The sequence below is a fragment of the Lontra canadensis genome, unplaced genomic scaffold, assembly GCF_010015895.1.
Source record: "Lontra canadensis isolate GAN:19392208 unplaced genomic scaffold, GSC_riverotter_1.0 scaffold61, whole genome shotgun sequence".
NCBI classification, from domain to species: domain Eukaryota; kingdom Metazoa; phylum Chordata; class Mammalia; order Carnivora; family Mustelidae; genus Lontra; species Lontra canadensis.
Genome location: NW_022631055.1, coordinates 2,072,962 through 2,093,536, shown reverse-complemented (window position 1 = coordinate 2,093,536; position 20,575 = coordinate 2,072,962). Strand labels below are relative to the sequence as shown.

Genomic DNA, 20,575 nt, shown 5'->3' with positions numbered 1-20,575 from the left:
CCCACCCAGGCCCGGGGCTGCCCTTGGCCGCGGCCGGGAGCTGCTTCTACCTTGTCATGCTGCTTCAGCTGGATGTGGCGTCAGGAGGACCAGGTCACCTAGCCGTGAAGGCGGGGGGTGGGGGGGGGCTGCTGTTTGGGGTGACCCCTCCCGCCCCGCCGGTCGGACAGTGGGACAGTGCTCGGACGAAGGGGCGTCCTGCAGAGCTAATGCAGGCTGAGAGAGCCGGCCTGCGGTGCGGACCGGAATCTGATCTCCGACTGAGGGACCTGAGCCGTAGGGAGGGGCTGCAGGGCGGACAGGCCCGGTGGTGTGCGGAGGCAGTGGTGCAGTCAGTATCGGGAGTCGCACTGTTTTTCTGTGCATTACCCATAATCTGTGACTACAACCCAGCTATCCATCGATTTCTTCGTATGTGAAGAATGATTAATTGAAGCTTTCCGACGATGACATTACAGTACCTCTCTCTTTGGTTAATACTAAGAATATGATTTTTCCTATAGGAAACCGTTTTTTTTTTTTTAAATGAAAGGATTGATGTGTTTTAGTTATTATGTCTCTGAGACATTTAAAAAAATTAACATTCAGTAAGTTGTTTTAAGAAAAACGTATTTTTTTGGTGGATTGTAAATCGTTTCTTTAACCCGTATTTGCTTTCTTTTTATCACTTGCTTTTTCTGTTAAGCACAGTTAGAGATTTGGATTCTTCTATTAAGGATTGTTAGGTAAGTGAGTGCCATGATTGTTGGTATATTGGTAGTCAGATTGATTTAGATAGCTGCGTTAAGTATCCAGTCATGACTAATGGGATTATCATGGTAACTGACTGCATTTGTGTTTGTTTATATGTATTTTTTTGTGTACGTATTTTTTGCAGATGTGGCTGGGAGGGGTGGGATGGTCAAAGGCAGACCACCAAGGCCTCTGTGGCTGGTATCTGATTAGAGGAAGATGATTCCCAAAGTCCTCATCTGTTTAGTCTGGGAACACTGGGAATTTCTCTTCTAAATGCCACTTCTACAATTCATTTATTCAATGTGGGATGGCAAATGAGAGACATCTAAATGTCACCTCTTCTAAAATGTATGCGTGAAAAAGGGAATTTCAGTATGCAAACCGGAAGGGAAGGTCAGTGCTTCAGTGCAAGGACATATCTACTTTTATTTTTAAAAAATCTCTAATGAATCCCCCATTTGGTTTCATGTGGTTCTGCAGAGTGGAACTGCCTGTCAGTTGTGTGGTTTATGTGCATTATTTTTGCATTTCTCTAATAGAGGGCCATTAAAATGTAGAATATTTTTGAATTTGGATTTCATCGTTGCTTGGGTTGTGTAAAATTGTGATGCCTAAAGATGTTTGGGAGTATTGTTTCCAAGGATTATCCAGACATTTTGGATTTATTATGTTGTAAAAAATATCCTGTGTTGATGGCACAGGGGGTTTAGCTGTTCTGTTAGAAGAACACACCAGGTGCAGAATTCTGTTAGGCTACACTCTTTCTGTTATCTCTGGACTAACCAAACCCTTCATCTGAGAGTAAGTATTGGGGCAGTGAGGAAACTGCTGTGCGGGCTTTCTGTGCAGAGCGTCTCTTAGGGTGAGACTAGTAACAACAGTCTGTGATGTTGTAGGAGCAAGTGAGAAGACCTCACTCTGCTGTGACACATTCTAAGTGTAGACTTGGCATTGGTGTTTCCTTGGAAGAGTTTGAGTGGTTATTGAGTGCAGTATGAAAGCATGACTCTACATGCAGTAGTATTATTTTGAGATGGAAGGGTTTTTACTACTATTAAACAGACATGATGAGTGGGAATTATTTGATGTGGTTTCCGTTAAAATAATAAGCTTTTCATTTTAAGAGTATATTCTTAGAATTCTAGAGCTATTCATACACATATATATATGTAATATATAGACCTGTGTGATGCTCCTTTGATTATGTTGGGCCATGACCAATATCTGCATTATAATGAGTCTTTAATTACTGTTCTGTGCATTTCCTTTTGGTAGTTTCTGGTTTCTTCCATAAGAAAAGGGCTAATATCCCTTCTGGAAAGGCTACTGTTGAAGTGAGTAAAACTTCTCATGGATTTCTCTTTTAAGTTTTCAGTCTTTGCTGCCTCCTGGAGCACCTTTTCTTTGCAAAAGACCTAGTTTAGTATTCTTGATTTTTCTGATAACAGGTATCCTGTACCCAAGTTTATATAGTGTAGGAAGAGTATCTCAATTTCTTTATCTTGGTGGGTAAAATGAAACTATCCCAATTAGAGACACCCACACTTCTGTTTTTAGCTGTCCCTGGAGAAGGTGTTTTCATAATGTCTCTTGTTGCAGTAGTGAGGTTTGTGGAACACCCAAGTCAGGTTCTTTTTAGAAAGGCAGATTCTTAGAGGTCTCATCCCAGACCTATCCAATCAGAATTTGCATTTTAACAAGACCCCGAAGTGACTTGTATGCATGTTAAATGGAGAAACTGCTCTACTCCTTCAGCTAAGGGAACTTCCATAGCCTTCTAGTATCTTTCTTTTGTTTTTATTTTGCCTGAAATATCAGCACATTCCTCCCCCCCCCCCCCCGCCCCCCCCCCGCCTTGGGTAGCTAAGTGGTGTTGAAGAAAGGGATGCACTGACTGTAAATCATTTAATACAGAAATACTTTGTAAAGTTCTTCAATTTTTAGATGGAGGAGCCCTTCAATTATTAAAATAAATTTTAATAGTTATTTAGACTAGTGAAGTTTTTTAGTTCTTTTCTAGAACACCTCTAAAGTTGAAAAACAGTCTCCCCTCCCTGCCTAGATAAAAAGGCATTGGCTTTGAGATAGCAGAATTGGAGTCCAGGACCTAAGCCCCTGAGTGCAAGTGCCCCTCTGCTCCCTTTGATCTTCTCTGCCATCTTGTTCACTGTCAGCAGTTACTTCTGGTATATTCAGTGTCATGCCCTTCTGGTCCATTGCCTTCTTAAAGTTTTTTAAGTGATTTGTATGTACAAAATAATGCTCATAAAAGATCTATTACAGAATCATAAATCAGTGAGCACTCAGGCACCCATCACCCAGTTCAGGAAGAAGAATCTTATCATTGTGTATTCATAGTTGCCTGTGTGGTTGATCCTCTGTCATCCCGACTGAAGTATCCACTGTCCTGACCTTAAGTTTATCATTCCCTCCCTTGCTCTTCTTTATGGGTTATCTTTATGAGTTTTGTATGTTTTTGAAATTTATATAAAAGAAATTATACTTTATGTATTTTTCTGTGACTTTCACTTTAAATTAACATTATATTCCTGAGATTCATTCATTTTGTGGCTATGATTCATTCATTTTTACTGCTACATAGTATTCTACTACCACTTATTTATTCCTACTGCTGTAGATAGAGATTTGAATTGATTCTAGTTTTTTTGCTCTTATAAAAAGGCTGCTGTGAATATGTCTTCTATATGTCTCTTAATACATATAATGGAGATAGATGCAAGCACACACACATTTGTCTGTCTCTTTCTCTCACAAGTAAAATTTGCTGGATAATGGAGTATGTGTATCATCAACCTTATTAAATATGCCAAATGTTTTTTCCTGAGTGATCATACTATTTGTGTTCCTACAAGTAGTGTACATGTTATAATCATTCTACAGCTTTGCCAATACTTCATTTACCAGACTTTAAAATGTTGTCCCATTGATATTTATGAAATGATATCTCATCAGGCTTTTTATTTGCCGTTTCTCTGATCAGTGAGGTTAAGTATTTATATTATTGGCTATTTGAGTTCCTTCTTTTGTAAAGTCCCCATTAAACTTTTTGTCTATTTATCTTTTAGATTTGTTTCTTATTGATTTGTAGGAGTTCTTTATGTAGATTGTCTGCTAATCCCTGTTAGCAGACAATTGTGATTATATGTATCACAAAAATTACCTCCCAGTTTGTGTTTTTTAAAAACTCTTTGTAGTTTCATTTGATGAACAGTCATCCGTAATTTCAGTTGAGTCATAATCAATTTTTGTTCTTTAAGGTTTGCGAGGACAATTTTGTTAGGGCAGGAAAATTTCTTTTTTCAGTTGGGAAGGAGCATTAGTTTCGGTATCAAACGTATCTAAGCTCAGATCCTAATGCTGTTGTATACTAGCCATGTGGTCACAGTTAGGATCTGGCCTTGGGATAATTCATTACTCTTGAAACCAGTTTCCTTATTGAAATAGAAACATTTTCCTAAAATTGAAATGATAATACTTCCTGATATGGTTGGGAGACAGCAGTGTACAGTGCTAGGTACACAGTAGGTGTTCAGTTAATAACAGTTGCATTACTTCTCTTCAAACTACCTAAGGTGTATGAGCCACTGACCTCTTCTAAATGCTTTCCAAAAACTGCCTTGATATTTTTATGTCAAAAGAGCTAATAAACAGCTTATTCTTTTATTTTTTTAAAAGGCTTTGTTACAGTGGGATTTATGTATTGATCAGCACAGGCTGTACAAGACCACTTACTGGAAACCCTTTGTCAGTTCAGGTTCCTGTTCTTGAAAGTAGAGTAATTATAGGTCTTTTTACCAAGAAGTATTTTATACTACTGTTCTCCTTTTGCTGCTACTCTAAGATTACTCTGCCATATTGTTTTTGATTCAATGAACAAATTATTGGATACCTTCTCTTGCCAGGGCTTGAAATTGGGTTAGAGTGATGGTATGTGCTGGTTTAATAGTGAATAAAATTTAGTTCCTGGATCTAAAGACTATATACTCTACTGTATAAAATAATATTCTCTAATGTCCCCAGAACATAAAAGACCTCTTATTGATTTGGTGTGTGACTTTGGCAAGCCATTTGCTCTTTTGGTCTCAATTCTAAATTTATAAAATGAAGAGCTTAGATGAAATTATAGTGGGGGTTAAAACATGGCACCTGGGCACCGTCCCTCCCTCCCTGGCAGAACTAGAAAATCAGGCATGACACTCTTTTTCCACAGAACTGAGGTAAAACCTCAGTAACGTTCTCAACATAGTGCTCTAGGCAGTAACTACCAGTTAATCAGATCTCATGCTTAATTTTAAGATCCTGTATATCCCCCAAATTTTGTGATGATAAGATATTTGAGTAACACAGCACTCTGGCAGAGTTCAAAATAGAGTGGAACAGAAAGTAATCAAAAGCAGGGAGAGAGGAAATAGGTGATTGCGGGGGGTCTGGAGGTTAAGGGAGCAGGTAAAGGTGGTAACCAAGGGAATGAGAAGGAGGGGAGAGATGGGAGAAAGGCTGTGATGACCCAGTCCTGTGCCAGTTGCCAGTAGAGTGAATGGGTGGGAGGTAGATCTAAGTGGATGAGGAGCTAAGGTGACATGGATTTCAGACTTGGATGATGACAGAAATAGACCCTGGGAATAGTGAAAATCTAGTAGGGAAGAGAATCAGTTTTATCTTTAAACATGTTCAATCTGAGGTTCCAGCAGAACCTCAGTGGAGATAATGTTGGAAGAGTTGAGAGATCAGAGCCAGAGTGACTGATGGGAGGCTGTTGGATGCAAGGGTCCTGAGCTTTAGGCTGTGGAATTACACAACCTGGTGACTCCCTGTACAGGCCGAGTGACCTTGGGCATATTACCTTGACCTCTCTGTGAGACTCAGTATCTCCATCTGTCTGGTGGTACCTATCACAAAGGATTGTTAAAGCTAAGTGAGATAATCCACTGTCTATCACAATACATTTTAATTACCACAAGACATGGATAGTTTGCTTAGTCTCAACTTTATGTTTTCTTTCAAATAAATATTTTGATTTTTTCAGAAAAGATATTCCAGTAAAAATACCATCAATTAGATAAAGAATGCTAGGTTCAGCCTATGTTAAACTTGTCCATATGTATCATGTCTAAATTATAGGAAAGGCAAACCTAACTAATGCCTATTTTTAACAAACAAGGAAACACTGAAGTCCTACTATTTGGGGGAAAGGATATGAACAGATAGTTTATAAAAGAAGAAATCAAAGAAGCCAATAATAACTATATTAAATTATTCAAATTCACAGTAATTCGAAACACAAAACAGTTAGATTAATTTTTCCATTTTAATTGGTGGGTAAATAAGGCTATAAAATAGGAACTCTGCATTATCTGTTGGGAGAATATTTGGATTAATACAAACTTAGTAGAGGAAACTGGGTTATATATATATAACAGAAACCTTAAATGCTTATACTTTTTGGAGTGAAATCCCACTTGTATTTCTGTAACCTAAAAGAAAGAAATAAAAATAAGGACAGATTTTTAAACAAGGATATTCTTATCAGTATTTATAGTGAAAAAGCAAATGGGACATACTCAAATTATGGCACAGGGAATGGGATGGAATTCAGTATAGTTCTTCAAATAATAATGGTTTCTTAGAATATTACTAAAATGGGAAAATGCTAACAATATAATATTCAGTGGAAATACCTTTATGCAATGCTATACAATAAGGTATAAGTCCGGTTTTGTTATATTAAATAAAAGACTGGAAGGAAATGCATTAAAATGTTAATGCTTTGGATGGTGGGTTGATGGGTGATTTCGTTTCTTGTAAGAAAGGAAATTCCTATGACTTAATGTTTCTCATTTTGAGTTTTGAAATATTTTACACATAGAGAACACAGTAAATACAATAGACTGCCAGGAGGGCCATTTTTTAATAATCAAAAAAGCAAGCAACACTTTATGTTAATTGTTTAAAAAAAAAGGAAAGAAAAAAGCAAATCTGGCCACTTAGAAGTCATTGGTAAGGAATAGTTTAAATTTCTAAAGCATTGTCTTACTTGTCCTTCTGTCCACTTTTCTAAGAGCAGAGGAAAAATGAGTTAAGTTAGTGTCTTCAGGGTATAGGCCTCAGAGAAAAGTAGAGCATTTAGATATGATGGAAAGCTAACTTGACTTTACACTAACCTGGGTCAGCTGAAAAGGTGACCAGAACTTTTTTTTTTTTTTTTATATTTTATTTATTTATTTGACAGAGATCACAAGTAGGCAGAGAGGCAGGCTGAGCAGAGAGCCCGATGCGGGACTCGATCCCAGGACCCCGAGATCATCCCGAGCCGAAGGCAGCGGCTTAACCCACTGAGCCACCCAGGCGCCCCGACTAGGTTTCTTTAGTATTTCCAAACAGCATCCTTGTGCAGAAAGAGGACAGTGGACTTCTGTGACATACTTGTTCTCACTTGTGGAAACCCAAGCACAGCTGCTGAAGCTAATTTTGTAACCATTAGACCATCATGTTTCATTGAAATTGGTCGGAAAAGCAGATGAAATTCTAAGTGAAAATTTTAAAATAAAAATAACTCCAGATTTCTGTTACTTCCGATTAATGGTTTCTCACCATTTGGGAATATTATAGGCTAAGTGTGAGAAGAATGAATTTTAATAATACTTTTCTTCTTTGGATGAAAGCAAATTTTTATGTATGTATGTGTATATATATATATATGATATTTATTGTATCTCTCTATCACATAGGTGAGACAGAGGGATATATGTATAATTGATTAATCTCCACGATGAACGGAGGCAGCAGGCTATTTTAAGACTTTTAAAATGGGGAATTGTGTGGAGATAACATTCTGAAAGTGAGTCTCAGGAATGAATCACATTGCCCTTCACCTTTGGGGGAAATATTTGGAAGGAAATAGTTCTGTTTTATGGCCTAAATTCCCAACTGTGTTGTTACTTTGTAAAATGTAGCTTGTAGAAATGAACTGATTGACTTCCATGAATTTTGTGGTTTTTTTGTGCTATCAGTTTTAAGTGGTTGATTGAGGAAGGTTTTAGGTTAAGTGTGCTTTGAGATCTGAAAGTAAGATGTTATAATTTCAAGATTGCTTTAAAACTGACCCCTGCTTATAGGTGTCATAATTCCGTCCTTTGCAAACTCTAAATTATGGGAGTAAACACCTGAATGATTTTTAGAGCCATTTGACATCTCTGCTCTACAATCTGTAGCATCCTTCTATTTCTGATCTGTAACATACAAACTTGAAGCCATTGGTTGGGCAATAAATTCTGTATTAGAACATAATTACAGACTTTTACCTAACAGATGAACTAGGATGAAATGCAGAACGATATATAAATAAGCAGAATTTATTATTTGGCAGTATATATCTATAATTAAATATGTCTGTGCTTAGAAAGTGGTTATCTCTTGGTGATGAGATTGTGGAAGAGCTCTAATTTAATCTCTCCACATTTCCCAAATTTTTGGAAGTACTTAACAATAAACACTTGCTCTTTATCAAAAATATCCTAACACCACGCTAAACCTCATTTTAGATGGATAAAAACTAATAAGTAAAATGATTCAATTTTTTTTTCCTGCTGGAACTTACAGAAAAACAGTCTTAATACTAAAGGCATAAAGAGCACTGAAATTTTGAAAAGGTTTTTCCATTCCTTATTTAAGTGTGCACTTTGTTAGAGCCTTGGTATTTTATTACTTCCATGGAGTGTGGGAAAAGATGTAGGAACTGGGCCACAAGGGAGCTGGTAAAAAACATCTTCCAGGAGATTGGCTTCTATGGCTACTGCCTCTGGCTCTGAGTGAGGTTTCTTCTTGTTTCCTTACTCTCTTTGATAGCAGGTTCAGGGATAATTGTCCTAGTGTGTTTGCTTCAAGGCTAAATGTAAACATTCAAAGGCTGTACATTTTTCTGGAATGTTCTTCCTCAGCTGTACAGTCTTTGGTGGGGTAAAACATGCCCTTATCGTGGTTTACACCCCTCCTCCTTTTAGCCCTTTTATCTTACTTATTTAAAGGGGAAGGAAAACCTAGATGCTTCCCTAAAACAATGCTTATTTATTTTGTTCTGTGATGTTTAAACATTTTCCATTGTATTTTTAAATCTGTAGCAAGGGAGTGCTTTTATCGTGAGTACAATAGTCTTAAAAGTTAAAATATTGGGGCGCCTGGGTGGCTCAGTGGGTTAAGCCTCTGCCTTCAGCTCAGGTCATGATCTCAGGGTCCTGGGATCCAGCCCCTTATCCGGTCTCTGCTCGGCGGGGAGCCTGCTTCCTCCTCTCTCTCTCTGCCTGCCTCTCTGCCTACTTGTGATCTTTGTCAAATAAATAAATTTTAAAAATAAAAAAAAAAGTTAAAATACTAATTTTCTTTTTTACCTTCTTAGAATCCTTGAATATTTGACAGTGTCTGCGACTCTATACAGTATACATAGTTTTTTTCTGAATGGCTTCTGAAGAATGTGTACTTTCAAAAAGTTATAAATTAGCATAAAATCATCTAACATAAAAGTTTTTAAATATTTTATTACCAAAATACAAATGTTTATTGTAGATCATATGGAAAATAAAAATGAAAACAAAGAGGAAAATTGAAATCACTAGGTATTTAGTGACTTCAGCATGCAGTTAACATTTTGTTGTTGATCCTTTAAACCTTTTTCCCAGTGTATATACTTATCTTTCAAATAAGGGCCACATTCTCAGATCTCGGGCTAAAGATGTCAAGTTTTGACAGTCTAAATAATCACTTGATGATGTTTATTACTCTTCCTTTCAATACATGTAGCATGACAAAACATAAAATCTTATTCCTGGTCTTATTTAAAGCTATGGCATGGACACTGTCTGTTGCCCTGAACTGTTTTTAGTGGTAGGGGTGTTAAAGAAACGTGGTAAATAAACAAAATCCATTTTTTATTATACTTTTTTCCTTTGAAAAAAAAATTTTTTTTAAGATTTTATTTATTTATTTGACAGACAGAGATCACAAGTAGGCAGAGAGGCAGGCAGAGAGAGAGGAAGGCAGAGAGAGAGGAGGAAGCAGGCTCCCCGAGAAGCAGAGAGCCCGATGCGGGGCTCGATCCCAGGACCCTGGGATCATGACCTGAGCTGAAGGCAGAGGCTTTAACCCACTGAGCCACCCAGGCGCCCTGAAAAAAATTTTTTATAGTGGAAAAATACCAGAAATTAAGTTCTCATTAGATAATGTGTGCTTTCTGTTTTGTTTTGGAAAAAATTCTCATCAGAGCTGCATTAATTCCCTTGAGGGGACCTCTCCATATGCTTTGGACAACATCTGATTTTACTTTTATCTTCAGATTTTGGAGAATCTTTAAAACAGCTACCCCATAACAGTGTTACAAATGGAATGGATGTGGTTATTAGAATCTTGGTTTTAAAGGTAATACATTTTACTGGGCCGGTTTGGTTGTGATTGTTGAAAGCATACACTAAGAGCTCAACTTTCTTAGGGTCTTTGTATTGGCTGAATTCTTTAAAATTCTATCTTTTGATCTAGGATCTGTTTCAAGGAGAAGAAGCAATGTACTTATTTGATTATGCAAGCCAATTGTTTAAGCCTTGGGACATTGGATGGATGGAGTTGACTCGCTAGCACTTTGTTGCCTTAATTCTAGTATTTGGCCTTGTCCTGACGAAGGTGCTAAAAGGGTTTTTTATGTGCTTAGGAAAAGGCTTGGGAAGAGGGGTGAAATACTCTTTCACTGGAGGAGAAAAAAAGCCCTTCCTAGCAGTTTCTATGAGGTACTTTGTGGTTGTTATTGGTCTTGTCTGGAGTGGTGGGCCTGGAGGAGGCGTGGCAAATGTGCTCCTTCCCAGGTTTAAACACTGAAGGCCAGTGGTAGCTCCTTTTACAGTTTAGGGGAAAGCTCAGCTGGGCTGGCTGATGGTTGGAGCAGGATTGGGGGTTGGGGCTCACCTGCACTACATGGACTTCCTCTCTCCAAATAAGGGATTCTTCACGAACTCCTGACCTGATGGGAATCATTCTTTTTGAAGACCGGCACAACTCGTCAAGGGAAGTGCTTTGATTGTTAATGTGCCTGGCCTGTCTGAAGCCTGCAGCGGGGAATCTCAACTTAACCCCCAGGTAGCTGCACAGATTGGGTCTCGCTCTTGGGGAGCATTGAGATGAGACAGTGCTCAAAGTGGCCCCTGCGCCCCAGGATAGGGGAGAACAGGGGGCCGGAATGTGGCCTTATCCGGACCTTTGAATGGATGAGTGCACCTGTCACTTTTTTAGGAAGTGGTGGTCAGAAGTATCAGTTGGGTAACTTCTCTGAGAGGGGCCTGGTCTTTCTCACAGTGAGCTTGACAACTCTGTGCTGCCAGCTGTCCTTAAATACCCAATTTATCTCCTGGGTGGAGTCAAGGATGACCACGATCCTGGAGCACAGACATTCATGTGCCGTTTGAACAGCAGGGAAGCCAGCACACACCTTGTGTTTTATTCTTTGTTTTAAAGGTAGGTGGTGGTGGTGGTTGTTGTTTTTTGTGTGTTTTTAAATCAAAACCCACTGCTAAAAGAATTTCTTTTTTTGTTGTTGTTAAAGAGTTTATTTATTTGATAGACAGAGATCACAGGTAGGCAGAGAGGCAGGTAGAAAGTGAGAGAGAAGCAGGCTCCCTGCTGAGCAGAGAGCCTGCCGCTGGGCTTGATCCCAGGGCCCTGAGATCATGACCTGAGCCGAAGGCAGAGGCCTGCCTCAACCCACTGAGCACCCAGGCGCCCCTAAAAGAATTTCTGAGTTTCCTTGACAATTAGGATAATTTTTCATTTTGAAATGCTTATTTTGCTTTTTAAGTGTGTGTTCCTGACTTTAAGAACACTAGCTTTCATCCTAGCTCTTAAAATCTTGTTTGATTCATAAAGGGTGAAAGTTTATTTAGAGAGCAGGTTAATTTATTGTCTTATTCCTGAGGAAGAGTACTCTTATCTGCCGGTAGAGTATCATATATATTTATGTATATACATATATATACATAATATATATGTAAATGTATATATTATATATATATAAATATATATGTATACATATATATTTATGTACATACATATATAGATACAGATACAGATATATATATATATATATATATATATATATGTGTATTTCCAGCTCTGAAGAATTACTTTGTTAGTGAATGTTTGTGTGAATATTTTATTCCTAATTATAATATGTATTTTCGTTGGGCTGCACTCTTGTTAAAGGAAACTTTTGTTCATATGAAATAAACCTTTAGTGGTCTTCTTAACCTTCAAAGTAAGTAGATATTTAAAGTGTATATGATAGCTGGCCTATCATTGGAATGTTGTGCAGCTGTGCAAAGCATGAGGCTCAAATGTGCTAATTAAATATATTTTTTTTAGTGAGAATGGAATGTAGCAGCATGTGGTTAACCATTCCAGGTTGTTTTTGAAGGGATTTTTTTTTTTTTTTGGCCAAATATTAACAATTAGAGAGTACATTGACTTAGAGGATGTATTGCTAGGTTAAATTGTTGTTTTAAAGGAAGTAACAGGACTCATTAAATACTGAGATGATCCTTTATACACTGATTAATAATCTGCTTCAAGATGTAGGCAGTGGGAACATGGCTAGGCTTAACATCCGTAGTTAGGCATTTCTTTTTTAAGATGTGATCTTGCTTTTTCCCCTTCCACGTCAGTTCTCCTTCCTTAGTTGGTGAGTATTCAACCTTTTTTTGGGCAGTGGAGTATAGCGTTTTTCCCCAGTTTGAGCAGTATTCTGATATTTGTTTTGGGGACCAATGTAAATTGGATTTTTGGACTAAACTGTATCCACACAGATGGTGGTCTGATTTTTTTTTTTTTTTAGTCAGACATTGTGCAAAGTGATCTGATGGGAATAGATGGCAGGTTGATTGTGTAATGTGGCAACATCTTACTTAGTGTGTCTTTAGAGATAAGTGGGATGTGATTCCAGCAAGGCTGTGCATAAGAAGTTGGAATGCATTGGAGAACTGCCAAGAGATTGGGAGCAAGCTGTATGACAAGCACTAATGCAGCCTTGGCCTGACTTAAAATAGCTACAGTTGAGCAGAAGCGCTTCAAACTTGTCATTTCATTTGAGCAAAATCATTCCTCTAAATGTATTACCAAGAAATGGAAATGGTAGCTATCCTCTTTAGTAAGGTTTATTTTTATTTATTTTTTTGTTCTAGCAGTCTTAAAAAAACTTGCACCTGTATGTAGGAAAATACTTCTGTGTCACATAGTACCTTGCATGGTTTTATCTGGACTAATTGGTGATGCATTATCTCAGACTTCACATGGAGGTTCCCCTGCCCTGCTCACCCTACTCGCTAATTGCTGTTTGAATAGAAATTTGGGCCCTGAAAGGTTTAAAAAAAAAAACAACCCTATATTTTGTATGTTGGATAGTCATGTGGATATGAATTATGGTGTTTGAACGTTAGAACCTTACAGAAGCATAGTGAAGGGCATTGGTTACAGTCCTGCAGAATCCTTTTTTTTTTTCTTTGCTTATTCCTTTTTTGACTCTGTGTTAAGTTTTTGCAATTTATCTGCAATACTTGATTCTTGTTTGTAATTGATTTACATTCTAATTCTGGTCTCTCCATTTAAAAAAAAAATGGGCTTGTTTTTTTAAGTCAGGATGACAAAAACAAAACAGGAGTGGGGGTGTGCAGCCTTTAGAAGGGGTCCTGTACAGGTTTGAGACTAATAGTGACACGATCATTGCCTGCAGAGGTGAGGGGTGACTAAGTAGAGGTGGAGGTTGCTTCAGAGGATAATCTAGTCAACCTATTTATTAGCATGGGTGCTGCGAAGATGAAATTTACAAAAAAACAATACTTAGATTACCGAGTGGAAATAAAATAACAGAGAGGTCTTAGATGTTAAATATAATATGAAAACAGTGAAATTCCTTTAGGAGAGCTTCAATACAAAACAAATTTCTAGAAAGATGGTATTAACAGATATCGTAATTATCCTCTAATTTGAAGTTCATTATGAATTTGGGCTTAGACTAATTGCACTAGTGTTATGGCTTTTTAGAGAGTACCCTACATTGCTTTCATTAGATTTATTGTTTCTTACACATCGCTGTCATTAGATTTGTAAGTCCTGAATTGTGCTTTGTCACTTTCAGTATCTTACACATATTTCAGAGGGGTTCTTCGTGTATAGAAACATTATTTCTGGCTCTTATGTTAGTGTCTTTATACAGAGATTTGTAGTTTATACTTATTAGGCCTTTGGTAAGTAGAATTGAGGCTATTTTTCTAGGTGTGCTTTTAGAATATGTAAACAACATTTTGTTTTTTTACAGTGTGGAAAAATATTTTGTGGAAAACATGTGGAGGGAGATACTTAGCTTCTTTAGATGTATTAATCTTTTCATTCTTCAATGGCAAATGAATTCTCTATATGGTATTTTGGCAGTTTGGAAAATATCAAACCTATGATTTCTCAATTTTTTTATGTTTTTGTCTTTCTTTTACACATTCCTTGATTAAAAAAAATTTTTTTTTTTTTTTAAATTTTGGGGGCACCTGGGTGGCTCAGTGGGTTAAAGCTTCTGCCTTCAGCTCAGGTCATGATCCCAGGGTCCTGGGATTGAGCCCTGGGTCGGGCTCTCTGCTCAGCAGGGAGCCTGCTTCCCCCTCTCTCTCTGCCTGCCTCTCTGCCTACTTGTGATCTCTGTCAAAAAAAAAAAAAAAGTCTTAAAGAAAATTAATTTTTTATTAACATATAATGTATTATTAGCCCCAGGGGTACAGGTCTGTGAATTCCCAGGTTTACACACTTCACAGCACTCAGCATAGCACATACCTTCCCCAGTGTCCATAACCCAACCACCCTCTCCCTACCTCCCTCCCCCTAGCAACCCTCCGTTTGTTTTATGAGATTAAGAGTCTCTTATGGTTTGTCTCCCTCCTGATCCCATCTTGTTTCATTTTTTTCCTTCCCTATCCCCCAAACCCCCAACTTTGCTTCTTAACTTCCTTATATCAGGGAAATCATATGATAATTGTTTTTCTCTGATTGACTTATTTTGCTCAGCTATAATACCCTCTAGTTCCATCCACGTCATTGCAAATGGCAAAATTTCATCTTTTGATAGGTGCATAGTATTCCATTGTATATATATATATATACACACGACCTCTTTATCCATTCATCTGCTGATGGACATCTAGGTTCTTTGCATAGTTTGGCTATTGTGGACATTGCTGCTATAAACATTCGGGTGCATGTGACCCTTCAGATCACTACATTTGTATCTTTAGGGTAAATACCCAGTAGTGTGATTGCTGGGTCGTAGGGTAGCTCTGTTGTCAACTTTTTGAGGAACGTCCCTGCTGTTTTCCAGAGTGGCTGCACCACACATTCCTTGATTTTTAAATACCCTCTTGGATTGCCAGTTTGGTAAACCGAGTTCAGCAGATGTGGACTATAAGCTAGAGCCACCAGTTTTTTTACTTAACACTCCATTCTCTGATCTGCTTGTGAAACTCTCTTTTGGATAGTTTTCACCTCAGATTATCCACTAAATTGGAGTATGTATTCCTTTAATCTTGCAAGAGATTGCAGTCATTCACTATCAGATAAAAAAGCAAAAAGTAAAATATTTAAATATCCTTTTGTTGAGTTATTGTCTGGATTAAAAAATTATTCATGTTAGTTTTACACCTGCAAATTGGATTGTCCTCTCTCTGTGTTTGTATGCCTCATATTGGCACAGGCTCATAAGACTGGGATCAAATATTTAGCACTTAAGATATTCCAGACATAAAAATTTATGGAATTTGCTTATAAATGTTAGGGGATGCACAGAACAGACCCAGGGTTTTGGTTGGCTTTGTGCAGTGTGAAGGCAGATGGAAACGTTACAGAAATCTGCTACAGATGGCCGTGGAATAGACAGGTGAGGACCACATGGAAGTTCATACCAGCAGTCGATGGAGTAATGAGCTGGTTTATGAAATGCTAGCCATCTTAGATGTTTCTACAGCTGTTGTCAGCTAACTGAAAATAAATTCAACTTGTTGGAATGGTAAGAGTTTTGCTATCTGAATAAGCTTAGATAAACTAGTGCTTCAGGTGCCCATAACATTGTCTCTTATAATATTATTACAATAGAAAAAAATGGTAATAAACCAAATGCCCAGCATTGGTAAGTTAGAGGAGGAAATATCATGGAGGAACTACAACGTCGTGGTTAAAAGTGCTGACCTAGGGGCTGCCTGGGTCTGAATCCCAGGTCTACCTGGGACTCACTTGTGACATTGGGTGTGTCATTAACCCTACTCTGTCTCACTTTCTTCACCTGTAAGGTGGGGGCAATAATAATACAGACATTTGAGGGTTCTTTTTAATAAGTTGATATAAGTATTGTGAAAGCCTAATGTGTGGCAAATATTTATCTATTAGTTATTATGTGGATAAAAATATTCTTGAAAACATTCTGGTAACATAGGGAGCTTTTTAATATAAAGGAATAAAAGCAGAACACAAGGTTATTTAAATGGTGTGATATCCACTATGTGAGGAAAAAAACCACAAAAAAAGGAAATACTCTAAATCATAATTTTTTGTAGAGTGTGGTAGTATTGTGACTTTGTTTTCTTTTAAGTGCTTTCCTGTATTTGCCAGTGTTCACCAATAATCATGTCTCCTTTTATAATTTAAAAATATAAGCCTTTTTTGAAAAGTCCATGTCACCCATTGCAAACAGTATGTTAATTATAAGAACGTCCTGTTTATTCTTTGAAAGCTGGGACCTACCATTTGGCCATGGCCAAATGGTATGGACCTACCATTGGCCAATCTCCTTCTGATTGTACAGTGTTTTCACATTCTTACAAAAGTGCCTCAGAGTAATGAAACTCCAAAGTGTTTTTTTTAAATATCATAACTTAGATTTTTCTACTAATTCAGATTAGTGGTGCTTAAAAAGAACATAGACACATGTTGTTATCCGGAAGCCATTTGTTAGTGATATGATCTTAGACAAATTATGTAATAGAGTTTGGGTTTTCTCATATGAAGGGGAGATGAGGCCAACAACCATCTACCAATTGTCCTGGTGTCAGGACTAAATGTAGTAATATGTACTCATTTCTGGCACTTTGTAGGCACTCAGTAAGTGATGCTGCTACCCTCAGTGCCTGTCCTCACTACCTGCTCTGGCCAACAAACAAACTCAAGTTGGTCACTTCAAATTCGTCCATACCATGGTGTTCTTTAGTGCTTAATTTAAGATTCTGTAGACCAAAGTGGCTTTCTTAAAGATTCATTCTTAGAAGGTTTTACCGTCTACCTCCCCATTCTTCACATATTTCTGTCTGTGTTTATTTTGCCACTTCCAGTCAGTTTACAGAGCTCTCTTTAAGACCATTTCCTTCCATAATGTACCAGGCAGTTTAGGCTTCGTGCTACAGTAACAAGCACCTCTAAAATCTCGGTGGCTCAAAGCCATAGATGTGCATTTCTCATTCATGTTATATGTCTGTTATTGGATGGCAAGCAGCTCTGCCTCAGGTTTTTCTAGCTCTGAAACCCTGGCTGATGGGTCACATAGAAGGCATTGGCCACAACTAGTCACATGACCCTGCCCAACTGCAAGGGGAGCAAGCACGTGTCATCCACCCATGTGACTGCAGAGTATGTGTGATCATGAGAAGTTTCTGACCAAACATAGATAACCGTGTAGCTGCTGTGGTCTGGCTTGCATTTCCCATCAAGTTCTTTGAAGCACTAGCTTAGCAGTATATTAACATGTGTTATTTAAAAAGAGAATGCTAGGCAAAGTAAAATGTAATAGGTTTCTTTAGTGAAGCACTTCTCAGAGCTTTTGTAAGCTAATACGCATTCTAGCAGGGAGAGAAATAAATATATGGTGTTTCCCAAACTTACCCAAACTTGGAATTCTTCTCCTCCCCACCCCCTCTAGCCCAAGCCTCTCTTAGGCCTGGAGTTCATGGAATATGCTTTGGAGTACACTAGTCTGTTCTCATAGAGCAAAAATACTAGAGATTCATTTTAATTATTATATACATTAGGAAGAAGCTTTGTTTTTATTGTTACTAGAGTTGATTATTTGAAGAATCTGATTTCTACTATTACGAATCAAATAGAGGTTTTTGTTTTTGTTGTTGTTGTTGTTTAGTTATTATTGGTTACATGCCTGTGTTGAACCCATAGCAATTTTTTCTTCTTTTGGTTGCTTTTGTGTTTTAAACTTATCATTGAAAAGAGAAAGTTAAACAAACCATGACCACACATCTTACTTGTTAGAAGAGATTAGATTGGTTTGGAAAGATGACCCAAACATGTATAATTTTTTATTGGCCTCAACATTTTTTCTTGGTTCCCTCTGACTTTCCATAACAAATTTTCTAGAAGCTTTGACACTGCTGAAACGAGGGCTCTGATAAGCAGAAAGACAACTTTTTTCAAGAGGTATTACATATTTCTTTACCACAAGGCTTTGGATTTAAACAAGGTATTTGTTGCCAGGGATTTTATGCCTGCATATGTAACAAATCTCAGTATGGAAGTTTTCACTCAAATGTGGCTGTAAATCTCATGTAATAAAACTTAAGGGGGGCGCCTGGGTGGCTCAGTGGGTTAAAGCCTCTGCCTTCGGCTCGGGTCATGATCCCAGGGTCCTGGGATGGAGCCCCGCATCGGGCTCTCTGCTCAGCAGGGAGTCTGTTTCCTCTCCCTCTGTCTGCCTCTCTGCCTACTTGTGATCTCTGTCAAATAAATAAATAAAATCTTTAAAAAAAAAAAAAAAACAAACTTCAGGTAAGAAGGAGCTCTTCCGGTTTCATAACAATGCATGAGTAAAACTTAATAATGACCAACTCCCCAGACCTTTGAGTTTATAGTTTTTCTTTTCTTTTTTTTTTTAGTGATGAATTCAGTTTCTATTAGAAATTATGAAATAAATCCAAACTGAGAATTCAGATTTCATTTTGTCTTTTGTTTTTTCTTTTGTGAGTGAAAAAGTGCAGAGGGCAATTGTTGTTTCCTGATAGGAAAGACACTTTTAAATCTGTCTGCTAACTCGGTAGCAACCCCCCATCCAGCTCCTTTCCCACTGCCATTATAGTCAGACCTGACCAGTTCAACCTTCGTTTTGAAGGTGACTTGCTAGGATTTGAGGCAGGAAAATCCTTTAGAGACACGATTCCCAGTCTTTTCCTTTTTGTTGACTTTGGTCTCATTGTAGAGAAAGCATTCATGACCCATCACAAAAACAAACATTTAAAAGCATTTTTCACGTGGCCTGGGGCTGGCAGAAGTCAAACTTAATATATCAAGGAGTATTACAAACATGAGAGCCATCACTGTTTGCCACAGGGCTGCTCCCAAGCCAGCTCCCAGGACCCTCGCTTGTGGCAGGTTTTCCAGGTGTTTAAGGACCAGCTGTTAGAAGGTTTTGTGGTAGAGTAATGTTCTCATATTGCAGGCTGCAGCTTATGGTCTTCTTGATTTTAGAGAATACGTAGAATCAGAAGCTTTAGAGCTGGGTGGGACCCTGTGGATCTTAATACATCCATGCCTTTGTGTAAAGGAGGAGACAAGCTCAGAGAGGCCAGGTGAAGCCACACAGCCTGGCGGTAAGGGCTGAAATGACCACCTCTGCTTATTTGGCCCGCTTGTGATACGTTTTAAAATTAGACACATGAGGTGTAGCTACAAGTTAATTCTCATGTTCGCTGTTTGCACAGTGTCAAACTAGCATTAATGGTTATTGGGCAATATTTACTGGGAAAACAGTGTTTTACCATAGATTAAAAATAAAAGAGAGGGTTGTTTGCTTTTTGAGTTAGGGAAAAAAGGAAAGCCCTGCAACTAAAAGATAGTATATACAATATATCTACCTTTTTTTTTAATTTTTTAAAATTTAAAATCAGTTAATTGACATATAATGTATTGTTAGTTTCAGAGGTAGAGGTCAGTGATTCATCAGTCTTATATAACACCCAGTGCTCACTACATCACGTGCCCCCACCTTCATCTTAATAGAAATAGCAAAGAACTGTGCCCTAGCTGCTCAGGTTAGGCTGGAGGAAGGTGAAGGTCATTCCAAAGTAGGAAAGGATCTGGTTAAATATTACTTTGGTAAGTTGAATACATTTAAAAATGTTCAGGCCCAGGGATGTGGATTGAGGCTGACTGAGGAATTCTCTGTGCCCACAGATGGTTTGTGCTATGATTTAAAAGGGCATAAAGGACAGTTCTGAAAAACATGACCCTCCCTAGCCCCCGCATCCCCTCATTGATTTGTACCCCACATACCCCACATTGATTAGTACACTTGCAGGAAATCTAGGGTATGACTGGTAAAAGTAAAAAGAATAAATGTCATAGTCCCAGTCTTGTTCTGTGGAAGGTAAGGCTTGGAAGAGGGTCTTAAAGTGGCTGGGTTCTGTTTCTGGAGCCGTACTACCCGACGAACCTGCCTCTGCTGGTTAATGAGTGGGTCTTTGGTAGGTAAGCATATAATTTATCATTCCAGCTGGGTAGTTTATGACAGTGAAAGTGGCGGGGAGCGGGGAGATTTAACAGTTGTACCAGGACAGCCTGCATAAACTGGGACTGCCTGAGGCAAACCAGGTAATATGTTCACCCTAGTCTTATCAAATTACTCCATTTCTGTGTCTTACTTCTTCACATTGTAAAATGGGTGTGATGGTAGGATTCACTTCTTAGGGGATTCAGATTAAGTGCAATAGAACGTGTAAAGTGTTTGTAGCGTTGCTTGGTACATAATAACCGTTCGGTAGAGTCA

At 38.1% G+C, this 20,575-nt stretch overlaps 1 protein-coding gene across 2 annotated transcripts in view; it reads left to right on the top strand.

Moving 5' to 3' along the window:
* SPTBN1 (spectrin beta, non-erythrocytic 1) overlaps nt 1-20,575 on the top strand; it is a 193,584-nt gene that overhangs the window by 1,377 nt on the left and 171,632 nt on the right. The gene's annotated exons all lie outside the window — the stretch shown is intronic.